Source organism: Salvelinus sp. IW2-2015, unplaced genomic scaffold, assembly GCF_002910315.2.
Source record: "Salvelinus sp. IW2-2015 unplaced genomic scaffold, ASM291031v2 Un_scaffold5362, whole genome shotgun sequence".
Classification (NCBI taxonomy): Eukaryota; Metazoa; Chordata; class Actinopteri; order Salmoniformes; family Salmonidae; genus Salvelinus; species Salvelinus sp. IW2-2015.
The window spans coordinates 40,593-57,375 of NW_019946627.1; positions in this window are offsets into that span (position 1 = coordinate 40,593).

The following is a 16,783-nucleotide window of genomic DNA, read 5'->3' on the forward strand; positions in this document are numbered from 1 at the left end:
ATGATGGCTATGCATATTCATGAATGGGGCATAGCATCTCTCCCATTGAATAACGCGGTAGACGTCAACAACTCTCATTGAATATTCAAAACTGGATTACAATAATGAGATGAGATGTATCCACCAATCCAAGAAAGGATAGACCGAAGCTTGACAGCCCGCGGTGCCGCTTTTGTGGCAACGACTCCCAACTGAGAGACATGTCTGTCAGTATATCCATAATCTTGCCGTCGCTTTCATAGCGATTTCAATCCAGAAAGTAAATTCCAATGGTCAAATTTTCATGGAGTAAATTCTAAGGCCACCCACCAAAACAGGCTTCAGAAAATGTGTTTCATGGTCCAGGAAGCGGAACCGAAATTAAGACCATTAATTGATTAATTGTATTAGAAGTAAGAATTTGTGATCTACAACTTGTACAAGTTGTTACTACTCGTTGCTTTTCTCCACTAGCGATGCGTGAGAAGGGTTGGCTACCCCTCGTCAGAAGTATATTACTGGGATTTACAATACACTATCTAATCATGTATTAAACTTCTATAGGGTTTTTCATAGAATCCCTAAACGCTTCAAAAACAACAACAACAAAAATGACAAGCAATATATCATGCCGGTCCACGAATAGAGGCCAAGTCTTTGAACGCTCTATCCTCCGAAGAGGAGGGGTCAGTTCATGGTTTGAGCGGAGGGAGTGGTCGAGGTTGGTAGATGACGGTGATGGAATTCTGCTGATAATCTTGTAGAGGGCAAGTCGGGGAAGCAGCCTGAGTCATGTAGCCGTACTTTCCCCTTCCACTCTGTGTATTACCCATTTAGGTGATGCCTCAGGAGCTCTGTATATGAAATATCAATAACAGTCAACTCAGTATTATTAAAATACATTATTTGGATTAAGAAATTAAAGTATACATTTTGTAAAACACCACTGCAATGTGCTCCTGAACTGGTGGTGGCGGTATAGCAGAGTCCACAGTAGAAGCTAATCCTACCGGAAGTTAGACCGGAAGCAGAAAGACACTGGTGTAGCTAGCCAGCAGTCTGGATTAGCTGTCCACGTAATTTTGTGGAAAATTCGTCAAATATCACAAATGATTCGGTTGAAAAATTGCTGTGACGTTGCCAAACTCGAACTGTAAACACGGAGCGGGCAATATTTCCACTACTATTTTTATAGTTTTGTAATCGGGTTTAGCAAAGCAGTAGCTAGCTTCCTGGCGCCGTTAGCCTAGCTAACTAACCTTTGTCAAATTGTAATGGCAGTGCTACTAGTAGCGAGGCATTTTAATTCGCTAGCTAACTAGCTACCGTGACCTCGTGGTGAACAGTTAATTTCAGAGGAAGGACGTGGACGATTTCAGAAATTCATTTTCCGCTACAGCATTTAGCTAGCTGCTTCAACCATTCCTGAAGGATTCAAGATGGATGAGGTGAGAACGATGACTTTGGTTGCTAGCAAACGAAACGTTCTCTAGCTAGCTAGTTGYGTCCCGTTTCTCCACCCTTTTCCCAAAGTGTACACTCCCAGATTTAAAACAAGCATCGGATTGGTGTTAGCACAATATTAGTGGCTGGATGGAGATAGCTAGCGTCAGCTATCAGTAGCGGGGATTGATCTTGTGTAAACCAAGTACACTTCGGCAGAATAGTAGCTAGCCTTTAGCATTCTCCACTCTTCTCCCGACATATACTTGGTTTACACACGAACATGACCATTCCCCGCTGTGCTGAGCGATTCGTTATTTTTGAGGTCGGTTCGATTCAGAAAACTAAAAACGTTTCGTTTTCGATTATTGGGGTTGAATGCACAAGATACAACTATTAATAAAAGTCCCATGATGGTAGTGAATGCCAATTACAGCGTTTCACCTATTAACCATTCATTTACTCTAATAACATATTTCAGTTATGTATATTACATTTGTTTTATTTTATGACTTTCATTTCATGCCAAGTCATCTCATCAGAGCTGCTGCCTGACAATCACTATTTTGTAGTAGTCAGTTGTACAACTGAATGCCKTCAACTGAAATGTGTCTTCTACATTTMACCCAACCCCTCTGAATCAGAGAGGTACCGGGGGGCTGCCTTAATCAACATCCACCATGTCAGGGGCAGAAGGACAGGTTTCTTTCCCTTGTCAGCTCAGGGATTCGATTCAGCAACCTTTCGGTTACTGGCCCAAAGCTCTAACAACAAGGCTACCTGCTTCCCCATGCAACTATCAATCACTTAGATCATGCATTTTCAGGTAGMGATACCTCTCAAATCATGCTGTAGCAGGCATAAAAGAAACACAGACCAGACAAATAGATGCACAATGGATTATGGTCATTGTAGTTAGTTTAGCGCATAAAACGTAATTATGTGGAATATTCGCTTGTTGGAAACTTCAACTCCCTACTACATCAAACAGTTCAGGCCGGATCTGGTGTATCTCTAGAGAAACTACAACTCCCTACTACATCTCACAGTTCAGGCCGGATCTGATGCATCTCTAGAGAAACTACAACTCCCTACTACATCTCACAGTTCAGGCTGGATCTGGTGTATCTCTAGAGAAACTGCAATGTGCCCATTGAGCTCACAGAAAGAAATGAAACGTTGGTCAATTAGTTGTTTAAAAAATGAAGAATAACAGACATTTTGGTGAATTGCTCAGCACTAGTGGAATGCCTTGTTATTGCTGTTGGTTGGTCTACAGATCTCTCCCTGACCTAGCTAGGTAACTCACCTCCATGGTGAAGGAAGTTTCTGATGAACTCCACCAACGGAGTTGAGCAGAGCCCGGACTTTGTGGAATTCAGCTCCGATGGCCTGAACCAGATCTAACCGGTCTCTGTGTTGGTAGCAGTATAGAGATGTCTAAAGATGGCAGCATTGTATCTGTCTCATTAAGGCGTCTCTGAGCGCACGGGCAGGGCCATTGAGGCCATCTCCATTTTGAAGTAGTCAATTTACTACTACTTGTATGAGTTGGTAAACAAACTGAAAGTGTATTATAACTGTGTATTATTTAAACAGTTATGAAGCCACGGTTGGCCTGCAGTTATGGTGTGTTTGCTCATTATATAATTCATTGGCAGGTCCCTCCTGCCTACCTGGATGGAATCATGTGATCCTTCTTTAAACCACAGGAAGTCCCACCCAGTTGACTACTTTCAAATTGTACAATCAATCAAATGTATTTTATAAAGCCCTTCTTACATCAGCCGATGATGTCACAAAGTGTAATTCCTGTGTTAAATGAGGCCTCTCCTCCTGGTTACACTAGTGACCATATCCCCCGCGGCATCCCGCAAAGGCGGAGGTGTTGCTAACATTTACGATACCAAATTTCAATTTACAAAAAAACAAAACTGTGTTTTCATCTTTTGAGCTTGTAGTCATGACATTGATGCAGCCTCCTCAAGCACTTTATATAGCTACTGTTTACAGGCCTCCTGGGCCATACACAGCGTTCCTCACTGAGTTTCCCTGAATTCCTATCGGACCTTGTAGTCATGACATTGATGCAGCCTCCTCAAGCACTTTATATAGCTACTGTTTACAAACCCCTGGGCCATATACAGCTTCCTCACTGAGTTCCCTGTCCCATTCCCGATACAGAGTGAGAATCCTATGGGTGTTCGATTCCCTAAAGCGATCTGGAACCTGGTTCAGAGGGTTCCCCTAACCCCTAATGCTGCAGCTGGGTTATTGTTGTGCACCAAGGGGCCAGATCTTCATTCCCTTAAGGGTCTGTAGCTGCTTGGTTAAACTTGGTTAAACTGTGAGAGGGAAGTGGTCCCGTGTCCCGTGTGGCTCAGTTGGCTCAGTTGGTAGAGCATGGCGCTTGCAACGCCAGGGTTGTGGGTTCAATTCCCACGGGGGGACCAGGATGAATATGTATGAACGTTCCAATTTGTAAGTCGCTCTGGATAAGAGCGTCTGCTAAATGACTTAAATGTAATGTATGTATGTAATGGGATATGGTCACTAGTGTAACCAGGAGGTGAGGCCTCATTTAACACAGTAAATTCATCAGGCTTAAGCTATGTTTCAGTCAGGCCAATCACATCAAGATTATGATCAGTGATTAGTTAATTGACTATAACTGCTTTGGAAGTGAGGGATCTAACATTTAAGTAGCCCTATTTTGAGATGTGAGGTATCACGATCTCTTTCAATAATGGCAGGAAGGAGGAGGTCTTTATTCCAGTGAGATTGCTAAAGTGAACACCGCCATGTTTAGTTTTTCCCAACCAGATCGAGGCACAGACACACGGTCTCAATGGGGATAGCTGAGCTGACTACACTGACTGTGCTAGTGGCAGACTCCATTAAGCTGGCAGGCTGGCTAACAGGGGCATTGTGCATTCGATCAGTTGACTACACTCTGACTAATGTATACTTCTCGCCTGTGACGTCACGGTCTGTCCGGTAGCGAGTTACAATGCCAGATAAACTCAAGCAAAAGCTCCTTTCTTTCTGTGGCCGTGCATCGTCTTTACAAGAAATAACCTTGCTCTTTCCCATTGTAAGCTATTTTACTGAATGTGGCTGCAAGCCAAATAGCACTTTTGTTGTCATCTGATATAAATACTCTACTTTCTGCAGGATGTTTAACATTCAATTATTTTGTGTGATTTAAAAACTGTAGCTGCACCTGATCACTCTATTGAAGCAAAAAAAAACACTGATGCCTTTAAAACACAGGTTAAATGGTTTAAAACGTCTATTTTTTTAGGTCTGCGTTTTTAAAAGGCAGTTTTCTGAAAGTTAACGCTAACCCCTGGCACGACACAGCTGATTCAAATGATCAATTCATCAAGCTTTGATGATTGGAATTGGGTGTGTAGTGCTAAGGCAAACCGTGCAAACCCCGGGATCCCAGGGTTAAGCACCACTAAACTAATAAGCCCACATTGACCTATAGGTAACTGCCAAATAAAGGAAACACTTGAGTCAATGAGGTTCTGGCTGCTCTGTTAGACCTACAGGTAACTCAAAATAAAGGAAACACTTGAGTAAATGAGGAATACAAAGTATCCCATGTAAAGGTTCAGGCACCTCTGTTATGTTGTGGTCCTGGCATGGGTTAGGTCCAATCAACCCCATTGAGCAGGGTAAACACCAATAAATACACTGCCATTCTGAGTGGTCACCTTGAACCTTTTGGTGAATAATCTTCCAGGATGACAATGCCCCCATCCACGGTGCGCGTGTGGCTACTGAATGAAATGCATCATCAAGTGACCCGATGAGGCTGCAGATTGGACAGAACAAAGCAGCAAGGATTGTGTTTCAGGTGGAGATGTATTCTCCGGGGTCATTCACAATGTTCTCGGGGGTCATTCACAATGCTCTCGGGGGTCATTCACAATGCTCTCGGGGGGTCGTTCACAATGCTCTCGGGGTCATTCACAATGCTCTCGGGTGGTCATCAATCAACAAGATAATTGAGAGAAGAGAAAAAAACATTGCTTATTTATTTTTCTCAATGTTACACCATTTTAAAACGTCCCAACTCCATTCACAACAGTATTGAGTTGATAAGAGACAGACATTCAATCAATACTTCGAATAGATTGTCCACCATCTATCCGGCAGAAAAGAGAAACGGGAAAAACATTTAGATTCAGAAATTGAATAATTTATCTGAGCAAACCAGAAAGCTTTTAAATATATAAATTCATACAATATTTTAGAACCACTTAAATATAACACGTGAAGGTTGTGCAGGACTATGGGTAGATGAAGGAACCTGTCTGTCTGTCCAGAGGGTATTTATCTGGTCAATATGGCGGTGTATTACGTCTGCTGTTGGGAACTGTGTCTGTATGTGGACATGGATTGTTTTATAAATTAGATTTTAATGTTTAAGGACTCTTGGAAGATTAGTCCAAATGAGGACTAAAAGAGATCCAAATAAAGTGGTTTGATGAGCATGAAAATGATGTAACCACATGCCATGTCTGTCTGTCACCACGATGTAAACCACATGCCATTGCTGTCTCAGTGACCACGATGTAAACCACATGCATGGCTGTCTGTCACCACGATGTAAACCACATGCCATTGCTGTCTCAGTCACCACGATGTAAACCACATGCCATGGCTGTCTGTCACCACGATGTAAACCACATGCCATGGCTGTCTCAGTGACCACGGTGTAAACACATGCCATAGCGGTCTCAGTCACCACGATGTAAACCACATGCCATGACTGTTTCGTGACCACGATGTAAACCACATGCCATGGCTGTCTCACACCGATGTAAACCACATGCCATGGCCGTCTCAGTGACCACGATGTAAACCACATGCCATGGCTGTCTCATGACCACGATGTAAACCACATGCCATGGCCGTCTGTCACCACGATGTAAACCACATGCCATGGCTGTCTGTCACCACGATGTAAACCACATGCCATGCTGTCTGTCACCACGATGTAAACCACATGCCATGGCTGTCACCACGATCTAAACCACATGCCATGGCTGTCTCGGTCACCACGATGTAAACCACATGCCATGGCTGTCTGTCACCACGATCTAAACCACATGCCATGGCTGTCTGTCACCACGATCTAAACCACATGCAATGGCTGTCTGTCACCACGATGTAAACCACATGCCATGGCCGTCTCAGTGACCACGATGAAACACATGCCATGGCTGTCTCGCTGACCACGATGTAAACCACATGCCATGGCCGTCTGTCACCACGATGTAAACCACATGCCATGGCTGTCTGTCACCACGATGTAAACCACATGCCATGGCTGTCTGTCACCACGATGTAAACCACATGCCATGGCTGTCACACGATCTAAACCACATGCCATGGCTGTCTCGGTCACCACGATGTAAACCACATGCCATGGCTGTCTGTCACCACGATCTAAACCACATGCCATGGCTGTCTGTCACCACGATCTAACCACATGCAATGGCTGTCTGTCACCACGATGTAAACCACATGCAATGGCTGTCTCAGTGACCACGATGTAAACCACATGCAATGGCTGTCTCGGTCACCACGATGTAAACCACATGCCATGGCGTCTGTCACCATGATGTAAACCACATGCCATGGCCTGTCTGTCACCACGGTGTAAACCACATGCCATGGCGTCTCAGTGACCATGATGTAAACCACATGCCATGGCTGTCTCAGTGAGCACGATGTAAACCACATGCCATGGCCGTCTGTCACCATGATGTAAACCACATGCCATGGCTGTCTCAGTGACCACGATGTAAACCACATGCCATGGCTGTCTCAGTGACCACGATGTAAACCACATGCCATGGCCGTCTGTCACCACGATGTAAACCACATGCCATGGCTGTCTGTCACCACGATGTAAACCACATGCCATGGCTGTCTGTCACCACGATGTAAACCACATGCCATGGCTGTCACCACGATCTAAACCACATGCCATGGCTGTCTCGGTCACCACGATGTAAACCACATGCCATGGCGTGCTGTCACCACGATCTAAACCACATGCATGGCTGTCTGTCACCACGATGAAACCACATGCAATGGCTGTCTCAGTGACCACGATGTAAACCACATGCCATGGCGTCTCAGTGAGCACGATGTAAACCACATGCCATGGCCGTCTGTCACCACGATGTAAACCACATGCCATGGTCTGTCTGTCACCACGATGTAAACCACATGCCATGGCCGTCTCAGTGACCACGATGTAAACCACATGCCATGGCTGTCTGTCACCACGATGTAAACCACATGCCATGGCTGGTCTGTCACCACGATCTAAACCACATGCCATGGCTGTCTGTCACCACGATCTAAACCACATGCAATGGCTGTCTGTCACCACGATGTAAACCACATGCAATGGCTGTCTCATCCCTGATGTAACCATATCAATGCTGTCTCGGTCCACGATGTAAACACATGCCATGGCGTCTCACCATGATAAACCACAGCCATGGCTGTCTGTCACCACGGTGTAAACCACATGCCATGGCTGTCTCAGTGAGCACGATGTAAACCACAATGCCATGGCCGTCTGTCACCACGATGTAAACCACATGCCATGGCTGTCTGTCACCACGATGTAAACGACATGCCATGGCCGTCCAGTGACCACGATGTAACCACATGCCATGGCTGTCTGCACCACTATAAACCAATGCCATGGCTGTCTGTCACCACGATGTAAACCACACGCATGGCTGTCTGTCACCACGATGTAAACCACATGCCATGGCTGTCTCGTCACCACGATGTAAACCACATGCCATGGCTGTCTGTCACCACGATGTAAACCACATGCCATGGCTGTCTCAGTCACCACAATGTAAACCACATGCCATGGTCGTCTCAGTCACCACGATGTAAACCACATGCCATGGCCGTCTCAGTCACCACGATGTGAACCCATGCCATGGCTGTCTGTCACTACGATCTAAACCACATGCCATGGCGTCTGTCACCACGATGTAAACCACATGCCATGGCCGTCTCAGTCACCACGAGTTAAACCACATGCCATGGCTGTCTGTCACCACGATCTAAACCACATGCCATGCGCGTCTCAGTGACCACGATGTAAACCACATGCCATGGCCGCTCGTGACCACGATGTAAACCACATGCCATGGCCGTCTCGGTTACCACGATGTAAACCACATGCCATGGCCGTCTCCGTTACCACGATGTAAACCACATGCCATGGCTGTCTGTCACCACGATCTAAACCACATGCCATGGCTGTCTGTCACCACGATGTAAACCACATGCCATGGCTGTCTCATCACCACAATGTAAACCACATGCCATGGTCGTCTCAGTCACCACGATGTAAACCACATGCCATGCCCCCTCAGTCACCACGATGTAACCACATGCCATGGCTGTCTGTCACTACGATCTAAACCACATGCCATGGCGGTCTGTCACCACGATGAAACCACATGCCATGGCCCGTCTCGGTCACCACGATGTAACCACATGCCATGCCGTCTCAGTCACCACGATGTAAACCCACATGCCATGGCTGTCTGTCACCACGATCTAAACCACATGCCATGCCGTCTCGGTGACCACGATGTAAACCACATGCCATGGCCGTCTCGGGGACCACGATGTAAACCACATGCCATGGCCGTCTCGGTACCACGATGTAAACCACATGCCATGGCCGTCTCAGTCACCACGATGTAACCACATGCCATGGCGTCTTGTCACCACGATCAAACCACATGCCATGCTGTCTGTCACCAGAGTAAACCACATGCCATGCCGTCTCAGTGACCACGATGTAAACCACATGCCATGGCCGTCTCATGACCACGATGTAAACCACATGCCATGGCTGCTCAGTCACCACGATGTAAACCACATGCCATGGCCGTCCTGTACCACGATGTAAACCACATGCCATGGCCGTCTCAGTCACCACGATCTAAACCACATGCCATGGCTGTCTTTCACCACGATGTAAACCACATGCCATGGCCGTCTCAGTCACCACGATGTAACCACATGCCATGGCTGTCTCAGTCACCACGATTTAAACCACATCACTGCATGGCTTCTCCAGTGACCACAATGTAAACCACATGCCATGGCTGTCTTGTCACCACACGATGTAAACCACATGCCATCGGCCGTCTCAGTCACCATGATGTAAACCACATGCCATGACCGTCTCGGTCACCACGATGTAAACCACATGCCATGGCCGTCTCAGTGACCACGGTGTAAACCACATGCCATGGCTGTCTGTCACCACGATGTAAACCACATGCCCGGCTGTCACCACGATGTAAACACATGCCATGGCCGTCTCGGTCACCACGATGTAAACCACATGCCATGGCTGTCTGTCACCAGGATGTAAACCACATGCCATGGCTGTCTGTCACCCGATGTAAACCACATGCCATGGCTGTCTGTCACCACGATGTAAACCACATGCCATGGCCGTTCTGTCACCACGATGTAAACCACATGCCATGGCTGTCTGTCACACGATGAAACCACATGCCATGGCCGTCTCATGACCACGATGTAAACCACATGCCATGGCTGTCTTTCACCACGATGTAAAACCACATGCCATGGCCGTCTCAGTGACCACGATGTAAACCACATGCCATGGCTGTCTGTCACCACGATGTAAACCACTGCCATGGCTGTCTGTCACCACGATGTAAACCACATGCCATGGCTGTCTCAGTGACCACGATGTAAACCACATGCCATGACCGTCTCGGTCACCACGATGTAAACCACATGCCATGGCCGTCTCAGTCACCACGATGTAAACCACATGCCATGGCTGTCTCAGTCACCACGATTTAAACCACATGCCATGGCCGTCTCAGTCACCACGATTTAAACCACATGCCATGACCGTCTCAATGACCACGGTGTAAACCATAGCCATAGCGTCTCAGTCACCACGATGTAAACCACATGCCATGGCTGTGTCAGTCACCACGATGTAAACCACATGCCATGGCTGTCTGTCACCACGATCTAAACCACATGCAGTGACCACATTCTCAGTGGACCACGATGTAAACCACATGCCATGGCCGTCTCAGTCACCACGATGTAAACCACATGTCATGGCCGTCTCAGTGACCAGATTTCAACCCAATTGAACTCTTATGGGAGATTCTGGAGCAGCGCCTGAGCCAGCGTTTTCCCACCACCACCATCAACAAAATAACAAATGAGGGAATTTCTCGTGTTAGAATGGTGTCGCATCCCTCCAATAGAGTTCCAGACACTTGTAGAATCTACGCCAAGGCGCATTGAAGCTGTTCTGATGGCTCGTGGTGGCCCAGCTCCCTATTAAGACACTTCATGTTGGTGTTTTCTCATATATACATTCGCTGTAGTAGCTGTATCTATATTAAGACACCTTTATATGTGTTTCCTTTATTCTGGCAGTTACCTGTAGCTCTACATTCGCTGTAGTAGCGTTTATCTATATTAAGACGTGCAACATGCACGCACAGTTACAAGCCTGCTGGAGTTAGCGGCAGGCGGACGAGCAATATCCACCGTCGTAATACGGATGAAGCTGGCTAGCTTTATAACAGCCGGAGTAGATCTAGCTTGCTTCGTAGTGTAACACTCAGGAAACTTCATTTTATGAGAGGAGTGAGCCGACATGGCAATACTTTGTAATCGTATCCGTAAATTGACAGTTCATTAACAGATGATACTCGTGATCGGGGGAAAAAAACGGAAGGGTTTTAATATTGCTAAGTAGATGTTGGCAAAATCTCCCTGCACATTTATCGACCCAAAAAAGCTGCAGATTAGGAGCAGCGCGCGGAGGGGGGTGTGTATCTGTGTCCTTAGTAAATTAACTGTCACTCAGTCAGAGTTTTCCCTACCCTCGCCCCGCTTCTTAGATATGCACATTGATAGCGTCATAGCACGTTTACYCGCCTRTTGATGTATCATAGTAGCAGGCTAMCAGGAGGCAGGAGCAATCKGAATGACAAGACCCAAACATTGTGACGAAAGACCGGGTGAAATTAGGAATTGAGTGGAATGAGAAATACYGCTTCACTTTATCCAATCAGAGCAGCAGGACCAACAGCCCGCCCTTCTGTTCTCCCAAGTCTATTTCTATTGGCCAAGCACTGTTCATGACACAAACTGTTCACACTCCTCTTGTTTTGCAGGTTTTAAGCTTATTCACTGTAATTCTACACATCTTGTCATGGGGCAGAGAAAATGTTGCAATTTTGAAGCAAATTGTCTTGCAATTCTATATATTTTGCCAATGTTTATTGATGTGATATCTGAGTGACTCAAACATTAAACAAAATCTATGGTCAAAAAAAAACTAGCTAAAAAACGTTAGCTGACACGGGCTAGTTGATCTGGACATTACAGACCAGTTATAAATATCTAAGATCTGCAATGACAAGAGGAACTGATGAATTCAAAAATAATTAACTTTTATTTAACCTTTATTTAACTAGGCAAGTCAGTTAAGAACACATTTTTATTTACAATGACGGCCTAGGAACTGATGATGCACAAACCCAATTTCTRCATTTCACCTTGTGCATTCTACTATTACAACTTCCTAAATAAACCAACCGTTTCAGAACCACTGATTTAGAGCCCGTAGTACCTCGCACCTGACTAATTGACATGAAAGGACGGATAATTACAAAAAATAATAATATCATAATTGCCCATATCGTTACGATTCTCGTTTTGCGTGGCTACTTGGCCGCACCCCTGTCTTACGAGTGTTTTTAATGATGCATCGATCCTAATGGCAGAAGGTGTCACGTGCGTTTCCCCTAAACACCAAGCAGAGCGAACGCTCCCTGAGTGCGTCGTTGAGGCATGTGTTAATACTGATAGGATGGAAAGGCAGCGCTGCAATCGGATCAGCTTTTTCCCATTTAAATCTTAACTTATCATTAGAATTATTCCACAATACTGACGACGGATCAGTTCCTAGAGAGGTATGATCACCTTGTCTGCAAAAATTGAGGCGGCTTAAGGCTAATGCGAACCAAACGACTCGCATAATCCCTTTTTAAAAGAACTTCGCTTGAAATACGAGGAGAAAAAAGCAGCAATAGTACTGTTTGTCCATTTTGAGACGCCGTAGCCAGTATCCACTTACTCAAAATGGTCCAAATTAACCTAAAATGACTCACGAAATCTGTTTTAAAATGTACGTTTTTGCCGAGGAGATCGTAGTCTGATGTTTGGTGTACTTCCGGCTATATTAAAATGAAATCCCCTCGGAAATATCGCCATTTCTCAAACAAGCCATAGAAAGTCGGTTGCAATTTCAGTTTAATCCACCAGAAAAGACAGAATAAATAAAATAACAAATATTATGGTTAAACTCAAATATACTAATTGATTAAAACTATTTTTTTAAATTGTGAAAATGTTTTAAAAAGGTATAATCTTTGTAAATTATATCATACGTAGACTGGTGGAGTTATGTCACATGCAGCTAGAGATGAAACGGTATGAAAATGTCATATCAAGATTATAGTGACCAAAATTGTCCCGGTTATCAGTATTATCAGTTTTGTGTGCATAAATATTAAAATAACAACATTAACATTAAAGATGGCACCACGAGAGGTAAAAGTTTCCCTAGTGCAGGTTTTAATGAACGCAACCTTAGGTAAGCAAATCAAATGTCCATATAAAAGTAACACAAGTAAAGCAATGTAAACATGTAAACATGTAAGAACAATACAACCATATGTAAACAAATCCAATGTGCAGGTGTTGCCATTAAAATAACACAATATGTAAACAAATCAAATGAACAACACTGATTGTATGTCCGTTCTCTCCTTCATAAAGAAACAAGGTGCTGCTGGTCTAACATCCTGTATGTATGTTCTCTCCTTCATAAAGAAACAAGGTGCTGCTGCGCCTAACATCCTGTATGTCTGTTCTCTCCTTCATAAAGAAACAAGGTGCTGCTGTCTAACATTCGTATGTCTGTTCTCTCCTTCATTAAAGAAACAAGTGCTGCTGGCTAACATCCTGTATGTATGTTCTCTCCTTCATAAAGAAATCAAGGTTGCTGCTGATCTAACATCCTGTATGTATGTTCTCTCCTTCATAAAGAAAACAAGGTGCTGTGGCTACTAACATCCTTATGTCTGTTCTCTCCTTCATAAAGAAAACAGGTGCTGCTGGCCTAACATCCTGTATGTATGTTCTCTCCTTCATAAAGAAAACAAGTGCTGCTGTCTAACATCCTGTATGTATGTTCCTGTCTCTTCATAAAGAAACAAGGTAGCTGCTGGCTAACATCCTGTATGTATGTTCTCTCCTGTCATACAGAAACAAGTCTGTGGTCTAACATCCTGTATGTATGTTCTCTCCTTCAAAAGAAACAAGGTGCTGCTGATCTAACATCCTGCTATGTTGTTCTCTCCTTCAAAAGAAACAGTGCTGCTGCGTCTAACATCCTGTATGTCTGTTCTCTCCTTCATAAAGAAACAAGGTGCTGCTGGTCTAACATCCTGTATGTATGTTCTCTCCTTCATAAATAAACCAGGTGCTGCTGGTCTAACAATCCTGTATGTCTGTTCTCTCCTTCATAAAGAAAAACCAGGTGCTGCTGTCTAACATCCTGTATGTCTGTTCTCTCCTTCATTAAAGAAACAAAAGGTGCTGCTGATCTAACATCCTGTATGTCTGTTCTCTCCTTCATAAAGAAACAAGTGCGCTGGGGCCTAACATCCTGTATGATGTTCTCTCCTTCATAAAGAAACAAGTGCTGCTGATCTAAAATCCTGTATGTATGTTCTCTCCTTCATAAGAAACAGGTGCTGCGGTCTAACATCCTGTATGTATGTTCTTTCTCCTTCATAAAGAAACAAGGTGCGCTGTCTAACATCCTGTATGTCTGTCTCTCCTTCATAAAGGAAACAAGGTGCTGCTGGCCTAACATCCTGTATGTCCGTTTCTCTCCTTCATTAAAGAAACAAGGTGCTGCTGGTCTAACATCCTGTATGTATGTTCTCTCCTTCATAAAGAACAAGGTGCTGCTGGCTAACATCCTGTAGTATGTTCTCTCTCATAAAAGAACAGTGCTGCTGGATCTAAATCCTGTATGTATGTTCTCCTTCATTAAAGAAACCAGTTGCTGCTGGTCTAACATCCTGTATGTCTGTTCTCTCCTTCTAAAGAAACAAGTGCTGCTGGTCTAACATCCTGTATGTATGTTCTCTCCTTCATAAAGAAACCAGGTGCCTGCTGGTCTAACATCCTGTATGTCTGTTCTCTCCTTCAAAGAAACCAGGTGCTGCTGGTCCTAACATCCTGTATGTGTTGTCTCTCCTTCATAAAGAAACAAGGTGCTGCTGGTCTAACATCCTTGTATGTATGGTCTCTCCTTCATATAAAAACCAGTGCTGCTGGGTCTAACATCCTGTATGTATGTTCTCTCCTTCATATAGAAACAAAGGTGCTGGCTTGGCCTAACATCTGTATGTCGTTCTTTCTCTTCATAAAGAAACAGGTGCTGCTGGTCTAACATCCTGTATGTATGTTCTCTCTTCATAAAGAAACAAGTGCTGCTGATCTAACATCCTGTATGTCTTTCTCTCCTTCATAAAGAAACAAGGTGCTGCTGGCAACATCCTGTATGTCTGTTCTCTCCTTCATAAAGAAACAAGGTGCTGCTGATCTAACATCCTGTATGTATGTCTCTCCTTCAAAAGAAACAAGGTGCTGCTGGCCCTAACATCCTGAGTATGTATTGTCTCTTCCTTCATAAAAAACAAGTGCTGCTGATCTAACATCCTGTATGTATGTCTCTCCTTCATAAAGAAACAAGGTGCTGCTGGTCTAACATCCTGTTATGTCTGTTCTCTCCTTCATAAAGAAAACAAGGTGCTGCTTGGCCTAACATCCTGTATGTCGTTCTCTCCTTCATAAAGAAACAAGGTGCTGCTGCCGTCTAACATCCTGTATGTATGTTCTCTCCTTCATAAAGAAACAAGTGCTGCTGGCTTAACATCCTGTATGTATGTTCTCTTCCTTCATAAAGAAACAAGGTGCTGCTGGTCTAACATCGCTGTATGTAGGTTCTCTCCTTCATAAAGAAACAAGGTCTGCTGGTCTAACATCCTGTATGTTGTTCTCTCCTTCATAAAGAAACATGCGGGTCTAACATCCGTATGTTGTTCTCTCCCATAAAGAACAAGGTGCTGTTGTCTAACATCCTGTATGTATGTTCTCTCCTTCATAAAGAAAACCAGGTGCTGCTGGTCTAACATCCTGTATGTCGTTCTCTCCTTCATAAAGAAACCAGGTGCTGCTGGTCTAACATCCTGTATGTATGTTCTCTCCTTCATAAAGAAACAAGTGCTGCTGGTCTAACATCCTGTATGTATTGTTCTCTCCTTCATATAGAAACAAGGTGCTGCTGGTTCTAAATCCTGTATGTATGTTCTCTCCTTCATAAAGAAACAAGGTGCTGCTGCTCTAACATCCTGTATGTATGTTCTCTCCTTCATAAAGAAACAAGGTGCTGCTGGTCTAACACCTGTATGTATGTTCTCTCCTTCATTAAAGAAACAAGTGCTGCTTGGTCTAACATCCTGTATGTATGTTCTTCTCCTTCATAAAGAAACAAGGTGCTGCTGCCTTAACATCCTGTAGTATGTTCTCTCCTTCATAAAGAAACAAGGTGCTGCTGGTCTAACATCCTGATTGATTTCTCTCCTTCATAAAGAAACAAGGTGCTGCTGGTCTAACATCCTGTATGTATGTTCTCTCCTTCATAAAGAAAACCAGGTGCTGCTGGTCTTAACATCCTGTATGTATGTTCTCTCCTTCATAAAGAAACAAGGTGCTGCTGGTCTTAACATCCTGTATGTATGTCTCTCCTTTCATATAGAAACAAGGGGCTGCTGGTCTAACATCCTGTATGTATGTTCTCCTTCATAAGAAACAGGTGCTGCCGGTTAACATTCCTGTATATGTTCTCCCTTCAAAAGAAACAAGTGCTGCGTGTCTAACACCTGTATGTTGTTCTCTCCTTCATAAAGAAACAAGGTGCTGTGGTCTAACATCCTGTATTATGTTTCTCTCCTTCATAAAGAAACAAGGTGCTGCTGGCTAACATCCTGTATGTTATGTTCTCTCCTTCATAAAGAAACAAGGTGCTGCTGGTCTAACATCCTGTATGTATGTTCTCTCCTTCAAATAGAAACAAGGTGCTGCTGTCTAACATCCTGTTATGATGTTTCTCTCCTTTCATAAAGAACAAGGTGCTGCTGTT